Source organism: Gopherus flavomarginatus, chromosome 1 (genome assembly GCF_025201925.1).
Source record: "Gopherus flavomarginatus isolate rGopFla2 chromosome 1, rGopFla2.mat.asm, whole genome shotgun sequence".
Taxonomy (NCBI): domain Eukaryota; kingdom Metazoa; phylum Chordata; order Testudines; family Testudinidae; genus Gopherus; species Gopherus flavomarginatus.
This window is the reverse complement of record NC_066617.1, coordinates 322,619,647-322,636,356: the sequence shown is the minus strand read 5'-3', so window position 1 is coordinate 322,636,356 and position 16,710 is coordinate 322,619,647. Positions and strand designations below refer to the sequence as shown.

General features: G+C 44.4%; 1 protein-coding gene across 6 annotated transcripts in view; it reads right to left on the bottom strand.

Annotated features, from left to right (window-relative positions):
- The window catches only part of LOC127043287 (probable tRNA methyltransferase 9B), a 69,869-nt gene extending 57,749 nt beyond the window's left edge, over window positions 1-12,120 (bottom strand). For 2 of the 6 annotated variants that reach the window (XM_050937274.1, XM_050937272.1), the window contains exons 1-2: window positions 12,038-12,102; window positions 11,242-11,381 (exon numbers count right to left, since the gene is read on the bottom strand). The gene's annotated coding sequence lies outside the window, so the exon portion shown is untranslated. Of the gene's footprint in view, window positions 1-6,077; window positions 6,126-8,465; window positions 8,498-9,661; window positions 9,698-11,241; window positions 11,382-11,796; window positions 11,850-12,037 lie in introns of those variants that run through there. The other 4 variants (XM_050937270.1, XM_050937273.1, XM_050937271.1 and 1 more) reach the window with 4 other exon arrangements.
- Window positions 12,121-16,710: the final 4,590 nt, after the last annotated feature.

The window sequence follows — 16,710 nt, the reverse complement described above, 5'->3', positions numbered from 1 at the left end:
GAATCCCCTTAAGCAAACTGGAATTTAAATACCTAATCAAAAAATAAGATAAGGAAGGAATGGCGAGAACTGTGAGCAAATGAAATGAAGGAGAAAAAATTCCAGTAAGTGTGCCCAACAGTTGAAAATGGTGATGTAATCCAAGGCCCTGAGAGGAAGATTGAAGCGGTTCTATTTAGAATTCTAACACAGCATTGCAGATTAAATAGTAATTTATTTCTAATTAACAAGCATAAAGATGAATTATGCATAACCCAGGACGCAATAGATCATATCCTTTGGAATTATAAGGACTGTACCAGTGAAGGAGGTGTTGATATAGAAAACTCAGGTCTTAATGTAACAATTTTCCTTGTAACATCTATCAAGAATAGAACGAAAACAAGAAAAGCTCTTCTGCAATTCTTTAAAAAGTTTAATACCACCAGGAAGGGTGTGAGACTGTAAATCATGAACAAAATACAAAGTACAGTGCACAATGGTCATAGACTCAGGAAGCATGTTAGCTATGCCACAAAACTCAAGAAGCAGCAGGGGGCTACATGGAGAGTCTACAGTTACTGTCTGAGACTACAGAGAATAAAGATACTAGGAGGGTCAAGGAGGAAACCCAGCAGGGAGAGTAAGCCCTGGGATCCTCTCCTGAACAGACAAGTCAGGCAGGAGGCCAAGACAGAGATGAGATATTCCCAGGAAGCAGAGCAGGTTCCAGTGGTAAGCCCTGATAAAAAAGCATGATCTGGACTTCCAGGGAGAAAGCGCTGGAGGTTGTTCGGTGGAGGAACAGCAATGGGAATTTCAGAGGCATGAAAGGCAAACCCTGAGGAGAGCAGAAGTTGGTTTGTTTTGTACCTTTGGATTGGGTTTGTTAGGGGATTCCAGGGGACAGCCCTGATAGTACGTCTATACTGCATTGGGAGTCAAGCTCCCAGCCCAGGTAGATAAGACTCATGCTAGTGGGGTTTGAGCTAGTGTGCTAAAATTGCAGAATGAACACAGCAACTCAGGCTCTCAAGCCCACCTGACCCATGGGTCTCAGCTTGGTGGCTAGCCCCTGTCTCTGCCTGAGACACAATGTACCACAGCTATTTTTAGTGCACTAGCTCAAGCCCTGATAGCGTGAGTCTGCCTACCTAACTTGCTGATAGTCCCAGCCCTGAGAAGAAGGGTGAACCTAGACAGGCTACGGGGGGTGAAGGCCTGAGAAAGGGTGAGTAGGAAGAATCCCAGGGAATCAGCAGCAAGGAGTTGGATGAAACAGTTGCTGACTGCTAGTTATAGGGTCCCGGGACTGGAACCCAGTATAGTAGGAGGGCCTGGGTTCCCCTACCAGCCACAGGAGAAAGCAGTGTGAAGCTCTGAGATAGGGATAAGGATTGATGGAGAGCCCCGTCAGAAGTGTGCAAGGACCATGGAGCTCAGAGTCAGATCTGGAATCTTGATACAAGGATGCCTCGACTTTTATTTTTGAGAGGCTAGGAAGGGTTAGAGACTTAAATCAGGACTTGGCTGAAGGGCAAAGTCATGGGAAGAGGTGGACCACCAGTGGACCAGAGAGGTCATCAGCTGGGGGTGCCAGTCAGAGATCCATTATGTTACACTCAGCCACTCTAGTGGTGAATCCGCTTTTTCACAAAGCCATTTCCAGATCACGAATATATTAAACACTGCTCCTGTTGGTAGTACTGCTCCCTGGTGCACTTCAGTATTAATTTCAATGCATGCTGAGAATGGACAGTTTATTCCTACTTCCACTTTATTCCCATCTGTTTTTAATCTATGATAGGACTTCACCTATCACCCCATGGCTAACAAGTTTCGTTAATAGCGCATTGTGAGGAATGTTATCAAAAGCCTTTTGAAAGGCTAAAATTACATCCATTTGTTCTTTTATGCACTACTTTGTGGATATTTTCAAAGAATTCTAATAGGTTACAGAGGCACAATTTATAGCAGCTGTGCTGCTTTCTATTATATTTTGTAACCAAGCAAAGATTTTCTGAACTACTTTTTTCCATGCTGAAGGCTCACTGGTATACCCACCAAATGACTAGGGGGAGGCATTGGCAGTATAAATCATGAAAGAGCCATAATTCTATTGGAGGAAGATGTGCTGAGGCACCAGACTTCTGTGCAGATGGTCCTTGTCTCCAAAGATCTACCAAAATATGCAAGTTTATGGGGGCAAGCCCCATATTAGTTCCACAGGGGAATACCACCTCCTAAAGGAATGATAATGAGGAAATTCAAAATCCAAACTTGAAGAGTCTTCTTTTCCCTGAGTAGGGTCTCTTAATGTGTTACCAAGTCTCCTTATCTCCAGAAAGGAGGCTAATTGGAAATTTGCAATATGAACTTAGAACAGAAGTCCACAACAGTTAACATTTAGTTTCCTAAAAAAAATTTTCACAGTGGACAAAGGGAAGTTTTCCCCCTAAAGATGTAATGAGGTGTTCCAACCACTTAAACCACACAAATCCCTGAAGTTTGCAAAGATCCTGGGGGATTTTCAGGAGGCAAAAGGCAACCATGTGGGCGTCTCTTGCCCTTCCACCTGCGGAGATGTTCCACAGTGTGGAGTGGGGAAAACGTGGTATTAATAAGCCATAGGTTGTCTTAACTTCTGCTGGTTTCCCCCATGGCTTGGGGAAGAGGGAATCTGGAGGGGTGAGATGACTCAGCAGACCCATCCTTTCCTCAAACAGTGAGGATAGGATAGGGCTTGCAAGTCATCTGTCTTCCTCCCGATTCTCTCTCACCAAAACCATGGGGGAGACCAGAAGTTAAGACAACCTATGGCTGGAACCCTGCAGAACAGTTCCACAGGGCTGGAAGGTAGGGCAAATATGATGCAAGCTCACAGATACAGCGGGCAACATGGGACTTGAGTAAGGACTTCAGAATTTGATCCAAAGTCCATAGCAGCCAAAGGGTATGTTTACACTGCAATCAGAAGTGTGACTGCGACACATGGAGATATGCTCAAGCTAGCTTTGATCTCGCTAGTTCAAATGGTAAAAGCAGTGAAGCCACAGCAGCATGGGCTATATAAGCCTATCCAGGACCCTGCATAGGCAGTGGAGCGACTAGTTCATGCTGCCAATGCTTCACTGCTATTTTTGTTTGAGCTAACTAGCTTGGGTATGTCTCCACCTGTCATTTCTGTTTGTAGTGTAGACATATTTAACAGTTGTTAGTTTCAAGTTCTGCTTTAAGTAACATATTTCCTAATCCGGCTTTCTACAAGACTTAAAGAAACTATATGCACAGCAGTCAGACAAGAATAGTTGAAGTATATACCAATTACCTTTGCTGCAAACAGATAAGAGTCAAAGAGTAGAATGGTACCGGTATTTCTGGGTGTGCTCTACAGATAAATGGGATCTCAGTCTAAGGTTGAACATTCCCAACATACTGAAAACTACCTCATGCTCTTCTTGGGAAGTATTTGAGACACCAGAGGCATGCTCTAACATTGACGTTTTCGCTTAAGAATTTGACTGCATGACTGCCTGTTCATAGAAGCCTAAATTTTATCTGAATACTAATGCTGGCACTGTGCTGATTTTACTAAGTTGATTTCTAAAAAAGCATACTATCTGCTCAACCACCGTGCAAATGTCCTTCATTACTGCTGTGGCCTCACATTCCAAATCCCTGCCTTGCAAGAAATTACATGCATTTGAACATTGACAACAAACGAGATCTGACAAGTAAACATTCTGCATCAATGGGACTCGAAATCTGGACTTTGAACGCCTTCATCTCCTGATGAGATCATATCACTGGTTTCTTCATGTGAAGCATTAAAAGTTTCCTTCCCCTTTGAAAAGTCACAGAGAATCAATGAAGAATGTGACGTTTCAAGAGAAAACCGTTCCCACAAGCTAAACCAATTAGAAATTATTGTTCAACAATATACCTTTCAGGAAGATGAAGCATGGAAAATCTAAACACCTTTTTGTTATAGGAAAAAAAAAGTTGTTTTTTCCCCTCACAATTGTTTACATGAGCTGTACTATCTAGGCCTGATTCTTTTCTCACTGACACCAGTGTAAAACTGGAGAAACTCCACTGAAGTAAAGAAGAGGAAAATCAGGCAGAACTGATACTATCCACTGTATCAATCCTTTCTTACAGCTGTGGGATTAGATGGGTAGTAAGTATTAATAACAAAAACAACCTGAAACTAGTTGTTTTATAAATATTAAATACTCCTACATCTGTAGGGACGGTGTATAGCAGGGGTGGAGAGAGAGAGAGAGAGAGAGAGAGAGAGTGTAGCTGGAGTGTGTTGGGCTCTGGCAATCCCCAGTTGGCAGACCTTCCTTTTGGGAGCCATAACCAACCAGTAAAGATTATCGCAGTCCCCAGGCTGCTCTAATCTACTTTAGGGCCAGTATATAACTGGCCCCAGAATCAGGGAGCTGCAACCAACTCCTCTGTGGCCCCCTCACAGAACTCAGTGAAAACTGGGTTCAGCATAGAATCCAGGTCAAAAGGAGAACGTCAGCCCTGCTATAAGCAGGCACAACTTCTCTACTCCTCAAATCCCTCCTCACATCTCTTCTGAGAAGCTGACAAAAACTTGACAAAGATTAAGCAGCTGGTATACTGTGTGACCAGTACTTATCACGCTGACCAGTTCTGTCTCATTGTTATCTTGTGCTCCCCCATCTATTCGTTTGTCTCTTCTTTCATATTTCGATTGTAAGCTCTTAGAAGCATGGACCATTCTTTTTGTTACGTGTTGGTACAGCCCCTAACACAGAGGGCCTGATCCACTTTGGGGGGCTGTAGAAGTTACTGCAATGTTTATAAAAAAGCTACATCAGTTCGATGTGTACTTGTTTAGGCAAGTCTGATTTTGATCCAAATTCAGGGAAGGAAGGAAGGAAGGAACACTTCATGATCCCATTTATTTTTCTTCCCAAAATACTCTGCTGTCAGTACATCTCAGAGTTTCTTCTGTGTCTCTTGATCACTGCTCACCTTTTCTTCATGCAAGGCCATATTCTGATCTGCGCTACTCCAGGGAACTTCATTGACTTCATGGAGTTACTCTGGATTTTCTCAAGAGTAACTAAAATCAGAATATATGTATTTTCTCCTTTTACTTTGCTTTTGTTTCAGTCTTTTACCCCTCCCCCACCAACCTTTCAGTTCCTGTATCTGCACTGCTACATCAAGTCTTTACTTCACAGGAATATTCCCCACAGTCTCCATTCCTTGAAACACAGTAATTTTTCTAAAAGGCAGAAATGGCTTTGTGGTCTGACACTGGAATACCTCAGGGATTTTTACTGAACTCACTGTGTGAATACTGACAGAATGAGCGGGAGACAAACAGAAGCTTTATTCCTCTAAACAGGGTCATAGATACCACTGTATTTCTTGTAGAGCAATGAAGAAGGGCATTTGGGGATATATATATTCTGCACGAGTCTGCTTAACTCAAAAAAAAGATCCTTGTGCAGCAATGCTATTAAATAACCCCAACAACAGTTTATAATGGTACCTCTGCAGATGTTTTTTCTTTGTCATGTTTGTCAGTACAACTGATCTATGCCTAATACAGAAGAAGATCTATCACACACAGGTGCATTATTAATGTGGTAATACAGTTAATTTATAGTAATTTCTGCTATTATAAAATAACAGCAGTTGGATTTGACAAAAACGGGAAAATTCACTGTGTATTTGATTCTCATCGGCAGAGGCATCCACCAATCTATTACTGCTGGGAGCCAACGCTATAGTTGTTGCTAGAATATGCTCGTTTCATACTCTTTTGGGTCCCACACTGAAAGAAAGAGTAGAAGAGGCTATAAGTGCAACATAGCCCCATGGAATTATATTCATACATAATACCATAATCCTAAGCATCTAAAAGCAATGCCGAGCAGTACCTGAAGGACTGTTCAAAACTAGATGAGAGGGAATGGGGGGATGAAAATTAGTAAATACAAGATACTTGGATATTTATTAAAAATAGACAAAGATTGGTCTATAACTCACTCTGAGAAACTTATTTTTTACGAAGTGGGGTGAGGGGCCCTAGCTATGCTTTAAGGTACCTGTGTACATGTCCTGCAGGGGCCGTCAGCCTTCTTCTACCACCTTTTCTAGGGGGAGAAAAGGCACAAAGAGAAAAAGATAACTTACATTACATCCCACTTTCTTTGAAAAAGGTCATGGGATGGAGGAGTATGAGAGGCCTATGCCACCCCCTCATCCTTAGTGACAGAGCCAAAATTCTCATTTGATCTACCAGTAGAACCCCATTCAAGGCAATGGTACAACCACACTAGAAGTTGGGGAGGAATCAGGGGAAACCAGGAGTAAGAATGCAATAGTCTTGCAGCAATTTGGAGAGGGGCTTCATTGAATGTAAAAAGACTAGTCCCTCTCACCCCCTCCAGTGGCTGCTCCTCTAAAAGAGAAAAGGATTACAGGGGCCTTTATTTGATGTCAATGAGTTTGCACTAACGTAACTGAGAGGAGAATTTTGTGCCTAGTCTCTCAACCATGAGGTTGCTTTGGTGTTCTTTGAGACTACTGGGCTAGAGGGTTTCTTTTTCCATCTCTTCTCTTTGAATATGATTGGCACAAGGTATGGATAAACATGACAAAGGCCCTAATCCTGCAATTAACTCTGCTCAGAGCAAACTTCAACATATTTATAGTAGTTGGATCTTCCTAAGAATTCCATCGAATGTCATTAAGAAACAGATTCCTTTTTCAGCAAACTAACTAGAAGGTTGATAGGGCTGTGGAAGAATTTTTGAACTCTCCATTGTCCTTTAGGCATATTTCTGATGGGATGATGAGCTGTCTTTACAGCCCACTCATGCCATCTGAATGCTGTATAAGGTCTATTCTTTGTTCTCCTACAGACCTTCATATACTTTAGGCCCTGTTAAGGTACATTACAATAGTATAATTTCAAGATGACGAAGGCACATATATGCATGACCTGGTCTAAGCATGAAATGGAAGGTCCCATTCACCTTAACAGGTACAGATGGTAAAAAGTATTTTTGATGTGGTTGCTACCTGCACATCCAGCAGTAGCCTCTGTTCTAATAGCTATCCTATATTGCAAACATGATTCACAAGTAGCAGCCATCCCCAGCGAATTAAAGGAGTTGCTATGTATTTAATCATTCCTTCTGGCTGTTTCCCCAACAAAACAAAATTATTTAACTCTTGTCCAGATTGGGCCTCAATCGCCAGCTAACAAAGATCCAAACTGAGCACAGGGACTGAAGGGAAGCAATCTGTACCTTGTCTATTCAGCAGCTGCTGGGGCCAGCATAACTGATGCAGTGGCCTCTATGAGACATTGCATGGTTGCAGAATAGCCAAGGCATGAGAAGACCCCATTATTCCCCCTCCTGTATCCAATATACCCAGGCCTGTCCTGCCCCAGCCCAGAATGTCCCCTCTGACAGGTATACCAATGGGATGGGCAAGGCACGCAGCCAACACTTTGGCTCCAGCAGAGAGCCTCTTGTACACTGGGTATTTCCTAATGAGACACACAACTCCTCTTCAAGTATCAGAGGGGTAGCCGTGTTAGTCTGGATCTGTAAAAGCAGCAAAGAATCCTGTGGCACCTTATAGACTTAACAGACGTTTTGGAGCATGAGCTTCCGTGGGTATTTCTGAGGAAGTGGGTATTCACCCACGAAAGCTCATGCTCCAAAACGTCTGTTAGTCTATAAGGTGCCACAGGATTCTTTGCTGCTTTTTACAGCTCCTCTTCAGTCACTCTGCCCCTTGCACACAGGCTCACCTTTTGAGAGACAGGCACAAAGCACTGCTAGCTGCTCACATTTAGAAAAATGAAAGTCACACACCTTTTTAAAAGAAAAATAAAAGATGAAATGAACGAATCTCTGTCTTCCTAAAAAATCAACTAGTTTGACATTCACTGTAGCTGATCTAGAATAAAAAAATGGGTGGAGTCTTTCATGCTAGAAAAGAAGTGTAATAATTTTAGTCTTGCCAAATATAGAATTTTTTTTATATCTTATGGCTGTTGGGAATATTTCTTTTAATAAATTAAAGCCCAACATGTTATAGCACAGTCAGAATAGAAGTTCTGACTGAATTATACTTTCCCCTTCCCCAAGCAATTCCTACTTTTTGGTAGTAAGATGCTTCTAGCTCTAAATTATTTCTGCATTTCAGATTCATACAGAAATATATATAAAGAAAATGAAGAAAAATGAAAAATATATTAGTGCAACTGTTTCTGCCTATCACCTTTAATCTTTCAAGCACTTTAAAATATGAGGGGGGAGAGAGAGATCTATTTTTGCTTTATGTGAATATAAAAGTAATTTGTTGCCATAGCAATATTTTTCCAACCCGAATGTTCTGAACACTGTAGCTGCTTCAGCTTTTGGGAAAACTGTAACCACCACCATACCCCATTTAAAATGTCATGCTTCACTAACCTCTTTAGCTCAGCGCTGATTTCATCTTTTTTCTACACAATATTAAAAAAAAATTAATTCAGTACAAATATTTATGTCTATATGAGCTTACTTGCAGAGACCATTTCAAATAAATCACTTACTTGTATCTTCTTTAATTAAAATTCATGAGAAACCTCTAGCTTCTCTAACACAGACAGAGAAATAAAACCAAACTGTACCCAATGGGCCAAATTCTGAAGTCCATGGGACTTATGTGCATGACTTGGAGGGAAGATTTTTTTGATTTATTTTCTATCTCCAGTGATTCTCAACTAGGGATATGTGTACCTCTGGGGGTACACATAGGTCTTCTAGGGGGTACATCAGCTCATCCAGATATTTGTCTAGTTTTACAACAGGCTACATAAAAAGCACTAGAAAAGTCAGTGCAAACTAAAATTTCATACAGACAATGACTTGTTTATACTGCTCTATATACTATATCCTGAAAAGTATAATATTTATATTCCACTTGATTTATTTTATAAGCATATGGTAAAATGAAAAAGTACACAATTTTTCAGTAATAGTTAAGGCTAAAATTTTCTCACGGTTATTTTTAGTAAAAGTCAGGGACAGATCATGGGCAATAAACAAAAGTTACCAGAAGCCGTGACCTGTCTGTGACTTTTGCTGCTGCAGCTCCATGGTTTCCCCACCACTGTGGTGGCTGGGAGCTGTGGGGTTCCCCCATCCACCCGCAGCAGCTGGAAGCTACAGCACCCCCACCCCTCCATGGCAGCTGGGAGCTGCAGGGTAAACATATTTCCCAAAAAGAAAATGTGACACCCCCAGCTGCTCACCCAAGGCATCTCCCTCCCCCAGAATGAGGCTGTTGCCGGAACCCTGAGGAGGGCCCCCTCAGGAGTCTATCACCAGAACCCTGCAGGAGGCCCCCTGTCGCTGGAACCTGCCTGGACCCGCTGGCTACCAGCTCCAGAGTCCCACAGCCCCTGGAGCTGAAGCAGAGAATGTCACAGAGGTCTCTGGATGTCATGGATTCTGTAACCTCCATGACCCTCGTGACATAAACGTAGCCTTAGTAACAGTGTGCTGAGATACTTTGTAAGCAAGTAGCTTTTTAAGTGAGCTAAAACTTGGGGTACGCAAAACAAATCAGACTCCTGAAAGGGGTGGAGTAATCTGCAAAGGTTGAGAACCACTGGACTACTCACATGAATAGGATAGGAGGAGTTAGCACTTTGTTTCCCCAGCATTACTCTGTTAGGGAGGGGACAAAGTTGTGGAAATGCTCTGAGGATCAGCCTCTAGAATGAAGCTCTGCACAGGTACACAGAAGCACTGTGCCTACACACTAGCTCCTGCCCCACCACTGTGTGGAGTAGCTTTATTGTTGTGTAAAGATATGAGGTGCAGTGGCAGACACCAAAGGTCATCCTCCATTTTGGAAAGTGGAGTTCTGAACCATTGGTGGAGCATAGATTGTGGCAGCCTGAAGCCTACAGCGGCCTCTCATTGCTGTGTAATGTTTAACTTAAAATAACATAGCTGTTAAATACAAGCTATCTGTGCCTTAATAAGAAGAAGAGCACAACTCCCTTTGCCCTTTCCATCTCGCAGCACAGCTTCACTTGTCATGAGCTATCCCACAAGCCACTTCCTCTCCGCACCTTTCCCCCCCACACCTTGAGTAAGGGGGTTTCACCCTGTCTGCATTGACTTACATGCAAAAGCAAATACCAATGGATTGAGGTAGGTGTGATACCACAGTAGGCAGCAATCTCATAGGCTCTGCTCCTGCCAACCTGCAATTCACACTCCACCAAATGCTGAATCCCCCATTTAAAAGGGAAACTGTGTGTTGCTCCTGCCTAAGAACGGTGCACATGCTATTGTAGGATTTTTTTGTTGTTGTTACCTCATGTTACTCTCATTCCACCCTGACCCGCTTGTTTGTCTCACATACTGTTACATCTTGTCCTTTAGACTGTAAGCTCTTTGGGACAGGGACTGCCATTTACTATATTGTTTTACAAAACCTAGCACGATAGGTCACTGACCTGGCTGGCTTCTATGCAATACTGCAAAGTAAAGAGTAAATAAGATTACACAGCATGCTCAATGCAAATTCCTGGGACAGCTTATTTCTTAAATTTAGCATACGCTTTCTTAGTCCAGATGCAAATTATGTTTTTAGGCCTTGGCTACACTCACACTTTACAGCGCTGCAACTGAGGTGTGAAAAAACACCCCCCTAAGCGCTGCAAGATACAGCGCTGTAAAGCGTCAGTGTAATCAGGGCAGCAGCGCTGGGAGCGCGGCTCCCAGCGCTGCACGTTACACCCGTATGGGATGTGGTTTACATGCAGCGCCGGGAGAGCTCTCTCCCAGCGCTGCCGCTCTGACTACACTCACACTTCAAAGCCCTGCCGCGGCAGCGCTTTGAAATTCCAAATGTAGCCATACCCTTAGTTTCAGAGTGGTAGCCGTGTTAGTCTGTATCAGCAAAAAGAACAAGGTGTACTTGTGGCATATTAGAGACTAACAAATTTATGTTTTTAGTATTTTATTTAAATTGGTACAGGCGTGTTTAAGTCAGATAAGAAATGCAAAATAATGTCTTTCAGATATTTTGTATCCAACCTGAAACACTAATGCACTTTACACTTTAGAATGCATCTGAAGAAGTAGGTTTGTTTTTTTTTTTACTCACAAAAGCTTATGCCCAAATAAATCTGTTAGTCTTTAAGGCGCCACCCCACTCGTTGTTTTTACATTTTAGAATGAAATTTACCTCAGATGACCTGCCCAGGACTGATTCTCCACCGCCTTGCCCCTCCCTTGTGCAGTCTTACATTGTAGCTGCTCCCGGATCGGATGTCAGGGACAGGCCAAGGGCAGAGAGAGGGCATGCCAGGAAGGCATTGGGGGGCCCTAGGAAGCAGATCACATGCTAATTGACACTAGAGAGAGCTCTAGAGGACCCCACCTACAAAGAACCTTTCCCCTCCTTTCAGGAACCGAGCCACTGAGAATCAAGGCCTCTGGATCTGCTTCTGAAGAAAACTGAAGTTTGCAAACGCAGACCTTTCTCTGCTAACGCGGGCTAGATGCTCTGCGCTTTTCCCAGCAGCAGCGGCGGGAGCAGAGGAGAACTGATTTACATTGTCGAAAGCTGTGATTTTAAATTATTCTACAAGAGCCGAGGGGAGGGGAGGGCTGGGCTAGCTCCCTCCAACTCCCCAAGGCAACGGTCTGCTCGGGTGAACTTCAAGCCACCCACTGTGGCATAACTCCCTGCTCCGACCCTGGAGGGGCTGATAGAATTGGCCATCCCAGCACTACTCACTGCAGCTTCCCGTGCACCAGCGGCGCTGGGACAGCGCTGGGCAAGTCCACCCCACCGTCCCGCAGGTTGGACCAAGCTATGCCCGCCCCCGATCTTGTGCCCCAGAGGCTAACTCCCCTCTCCGCACACACGCGTTGCACAAGTGCACCGCCGCTGCGTCTCCCCTCACGTGGTGCTTCTCTCCTCGCCCCTTCCCAGCCCCGCACAGCGCCAGCGGCCCCCTCCCCGCGCGGCTACTCACCCCCACTCCCTCCTGCCGCGCGCCTGGCCAAATGCCTTCCCCGGGCGGGGGGCTGCCTGGAGGCGCCGCGCGCTTCACCGGCCACGTGGGGCTCGCTCCCAGGGCCAGTCTCCCTGGAGCGGAGCCGCGGCCGGCGCGACGCCCTTCCTCCGCCCCCAAACAATGTGCACATGCTAGATTACGTGCTCGCTCGGGTCCCTATTGGAGCCTTTTGTCCTGTGACTCTCTGGAGCGGAGCCGCAGGCGCAACCTTCGTGCTTGCGAGGGGGATTACCCGGGGGAACCTTGCAGGGGCGCCCTACACGTGATCCCGACCGGGAAGGGTTTGGCAGACGTAGAGGGGCTCAGGTCTCACGAGAAGGTCCCCAAAGAGGAGTTCCAGCATTTGACGCCGTGGGCACGTTGGTTTACCTTTAGGATCTCGTTGGGCCAGTTTCTGCTATCCTTAGTGTAGTACATGTCTCTGTGAGGAGCTTGGACCTGAGTCCGCCATGCTGACTCATTCTGATTTGGGGGCAGACTTTGCTACCCTTCCCCTTCTCTAGGAGTACTATGGGGTTGGAGTAAGGGTGGGAGAAACTGGTCTCCTCTCACTAGAGTTCCCTGCGCTGTCCTGCCCTCCGATCTTTACACAGCACCAGGGATCTCAGAAGCACCACAACTGCATGTAATTTTTGGCTGAGGTATGTGGGAGATCCAGGATATGCCTTCCTCCAGACAGCCACCAAGCTCACCCAATCAACATGGCTGTGGGCAGAGAAGACAAAACTCCCCAAATCTCCACCCAGGCTGTAGGATGATGGGAGGAGAATGTCAATTCTGCACCATTGTTCCCCCTGTCCCACACAGGCTGATGCTTGAGGTTTTGATGTCCTAGGTGTGACATGGGTACTTGGCCAGAGATAACCAAGCTAGAGCTGCACTGTCATGGTAACTCCTGACCTGCTGTTGCTGCTGGCATGGTGGGGGGTGCTTTAAAAAAATTTGTTTTAGTTATGGAGAGGAACAGTTGAGATAGAGCCACTCCTAAAAATGTAGTGCCCCAGGCAGCCACTTATGCATTTTGTACCTAATGCAAACATTAAAAAAACAGTAGGAGAGCACTTCAGTCTCCCTAGGCCACACAATAACAGACTTAAAAGTGGCTATTCTTCAACAAAAAAACTTCAAAAACAGACATCAACAAGAAAATGCGAAACTGGAATTAATTTGCAGACTTGACACCATCAAATTAGGCTGGAATAAAGACTGGGAGTGGCTGGGTCACTACAAAAAATAATTTTCCTCTGTTGATATTCACCCCCCTTCTTGTCAACTGTTGGAAATGGGCCACTGTCATAAACAGATAGCTAAGGGTTAGTGTCTCTTTCACCTGAAGCACCTGACCAGAGGACCAATCAGGAAACCGGATTTTTTCAACTTTGGGTGGAGGGAATTGTGTGTCTGAGTCTTTGTCTGCCTGCCTGCTTTCTCTGAGCTTTGGAGAAGTAGTTCTACTTTCTAGTCTTCTGTTTCTAAGTGTAAGGACAAAGAGATCAGATAGTAAGTTATATGGTTTCTTTTCTTTGCTATTTGCATGAATATAAGTGCTGGAGTGCTTTGATTTGTATTCTTTTTGAATAAGGCTGTTTATTCAATATTCTTTTAAGCAATCGACCCTGTATTATATCATCTTAATACAGAGAGAACATTTGTATGTATTTTTCTTTCTTTTTATATAAAGCTTTCTTTTAAGACCGGTTGGAGTTTTTCTTTACTTCAGGGAAATTGAGTCTGTACTCACCAGGGAATTGGTGGGAGATCTGTGTGTTGGATTGCTAGCCTGATTTTGCATTCCCTCTGGGGGAATAGGAAAGTACTTTTTGTTTCCAGGATTGGGAACAGAGAGGGGGAGTCTCTCTGTGTAGTTTCACAGAGCTTGTGTCTGTGTATCTCTCCAGGAGCACCTGGAGGGGGGAAGGGAAAAAGGGATTATTTCCCTTTGTTGTGAGACTCAAGGGATTTGGGTCTTGGGGTCCCAGGGAAGGTTTTTCAGGGGGACCAGAGTGCCCCAAAACACTCTAATTTTTTGGGTGGTGGCAGCAGGTACCAGGTCCAAGCTGGTAACTAAGCTTGGAGGTTTTCATGCTAACCCCCATATTTTGGACGCTAAGGTCCAAATCTGGGACTAAGGTTATGTCAGCCACATCCACCCTAATTGAATTAGCCTTGTTAGCACTGACCCCCCACTTGGTAAGGCAACTCCCATCTTTTCATGTGCTATGTATTTGTACCTGCCTACTGTATTTTCTACTCCATGCATCTGATGAAGTGGGTTATAGCCCATGAAAGCTTATGCCCAAATAAATTTGTTAGTCTCTAAAGTGCCACAAGGACTCCTCCTTTTTTTACCTAATGCTGACTCCCATGCTTGCCTCACGCTGAGTGTAAACTCTTGTACAGAGATGGGAATCTGTCTGAGAGGAGAGGGAGGGGATGGGTACTCTCCATGCATCATCCTACTTACAACATTGCAAGGATTCAGCACCAAAGTTAATACTAATAGAGTCATCGCTTTGGTGTTCAGCCCATCCCTAAGGGAAGGGGCCCATGCTAGTTCCTGGTGGAAGCACTCCACTGGAGCCGTGCTTTCAGTGAGCCAAGGGTTAGTCAGGGTACCTAGAAACAGTTTAGAGGCCTAGGGCCTCTACACAGGGGCTTCTGGAAGATCCCTGTAGATCTGGTGTATCTATGGTTTTTGCAGATTTGGTCAGTTTTGCAGAAGAACAAACACTGCTCCCCCCCTCAACAAAAAACCTGCAACATTTCCTTCATGGAGTTTCCTATAACATTTGCAGATATTCTCCTATCTCTATTATATGTAATATTAGCTGTTTTGAGTATGCTAATAACACCTCTAACACAAAAAAGTATTTCTGTGCCAGTTTTGTGAGACTGACACAGTATAAAACTGAGGTGGTGAAGGGATAGGTTAGGATGATTGGTGAGTGGGGGCTTGCCCCTCTGATTTACAGATCTCTCCTGTCTTTTGTAGCTGTTTACTTTTAACTGAGTCTCTTCTTACTTCCACAGATGTAATGCTGCTGATTTGAGTGGAGTCATTACTGGTTTGCACCCGTGGAAATGAGAAGCAAATCAGGCCATCTGAGTTGGTAGCACTCCCACCCACTTTGCATGTGTGTGAATGACTACACAAGATGCAAGACCATGGAGAATCAGGCCTATTATCCCTTATAGGTAAATTCCATTAGTGTTAGTTACATTCTCCTCATCCATTAGGATAATTCTCCTCAAAACTGTAAAGGATAGTCATGAATATAAAGGTGATGATTGTATCAATAGCAGTTATTGTTGTGGCACCTGCTTTTCAGGGTTAATGTAGAATGGCAAGGAACTGCTGTAATTGTTTTTAATAGAGTATTAAAAAGAGGATGAGGAAACACAATCATTATTTTAATTAATGCATTAAAAAGATAAAGGAAGTAGGTTGTTAAAGTTAGTACAAATCAGGAGAAGTAGAAAAACAAAAGAACACCGTAAAACAAAATACTGCAGACCTTATTGCTACACAGTGTAAAAATGACTGGCAAATCCTGTAGCATATAGTACAGTGACATTGTGCATATGAGCAGTGACCAGCGAGCTAGTGACTTCTTCTTAAGGAAGAATTATCTCTCTGTCCAGTTGGACAAAAATAACTATTTTGCATCATTCTTTGCTCTGCTGGCAGGGGTCCCTTTCTGGTAGGAGAATGGTCCATTGGGTAGACTCTTAAACTGATAGCCAGGAGACCCGAGTCCAGTTCTCAGTTTTGCACTGACCTGCAAGCCATTTCACCTCTCCTGGTGACTCATTATCTTTATAAGCTGCTTTGAGATCCGCAGAAGAAAAGTGCTACATATGAGCTAAGGGTACGTCTACACTACGGGATTATTCTGATTTTACATAAACCAGTTTTGTAAAACAGATTGTATAAAGTCGAGTGCATGCGGCCACACTAAGCACATTAATTCGGCGGTGTGCGTCCATGGTCCGAGGCTAGCGTTGATTTCTGGAGCGTTGCACAGTGGGTAGCTATTCCATAGCTATCCCATAGTTCCCGCAGTCTCCCCCGCCCCTTGAAATTCTGGGTTGAGATCCCAGTGCCTGATGAGGCAAAAATCATTGTTGCGGGTGGTGCTGGGTAAATGTCGTCAGCCATTCGTTCCTCCCGGAAAGCAACGGCAGACAATCATTTCGCGTCCTTTTTCTCTGGATTGCCCTGGCAGACGCCATAGCACGGCAACCATGGAGCCCGTTCAGCTTTTTTTTACTGTCACCGTATGTGTACTGGATGCCGCTGACAGAGGCAATACTGCAGCGCTACACAGCAGCAGTCATTTGCCTTTGCATGACAGCAGAGACGGTTATCAGTCATTCTGTACTGTCTGCTGCGCCATTGTAAATTGGCAATGAGATGATGGTTATCTGTCGTTCTGTACCGTCTGCTGCTGTCATGGGTGCCCCTGGCTGAGGTCGGCCGGGGCGCAAAGACAAAAATGGGAATGACCCCTCGGGTCATTCCCTCCTTTATGGTATCCAAAAATAGAGTCAGTCCTGCCTAGAATATGTGGCAAGTGTACTAGAGAACCAGTGTATCAGAGAACCAGAGAGCACAGCCGCTCCGTATCAGA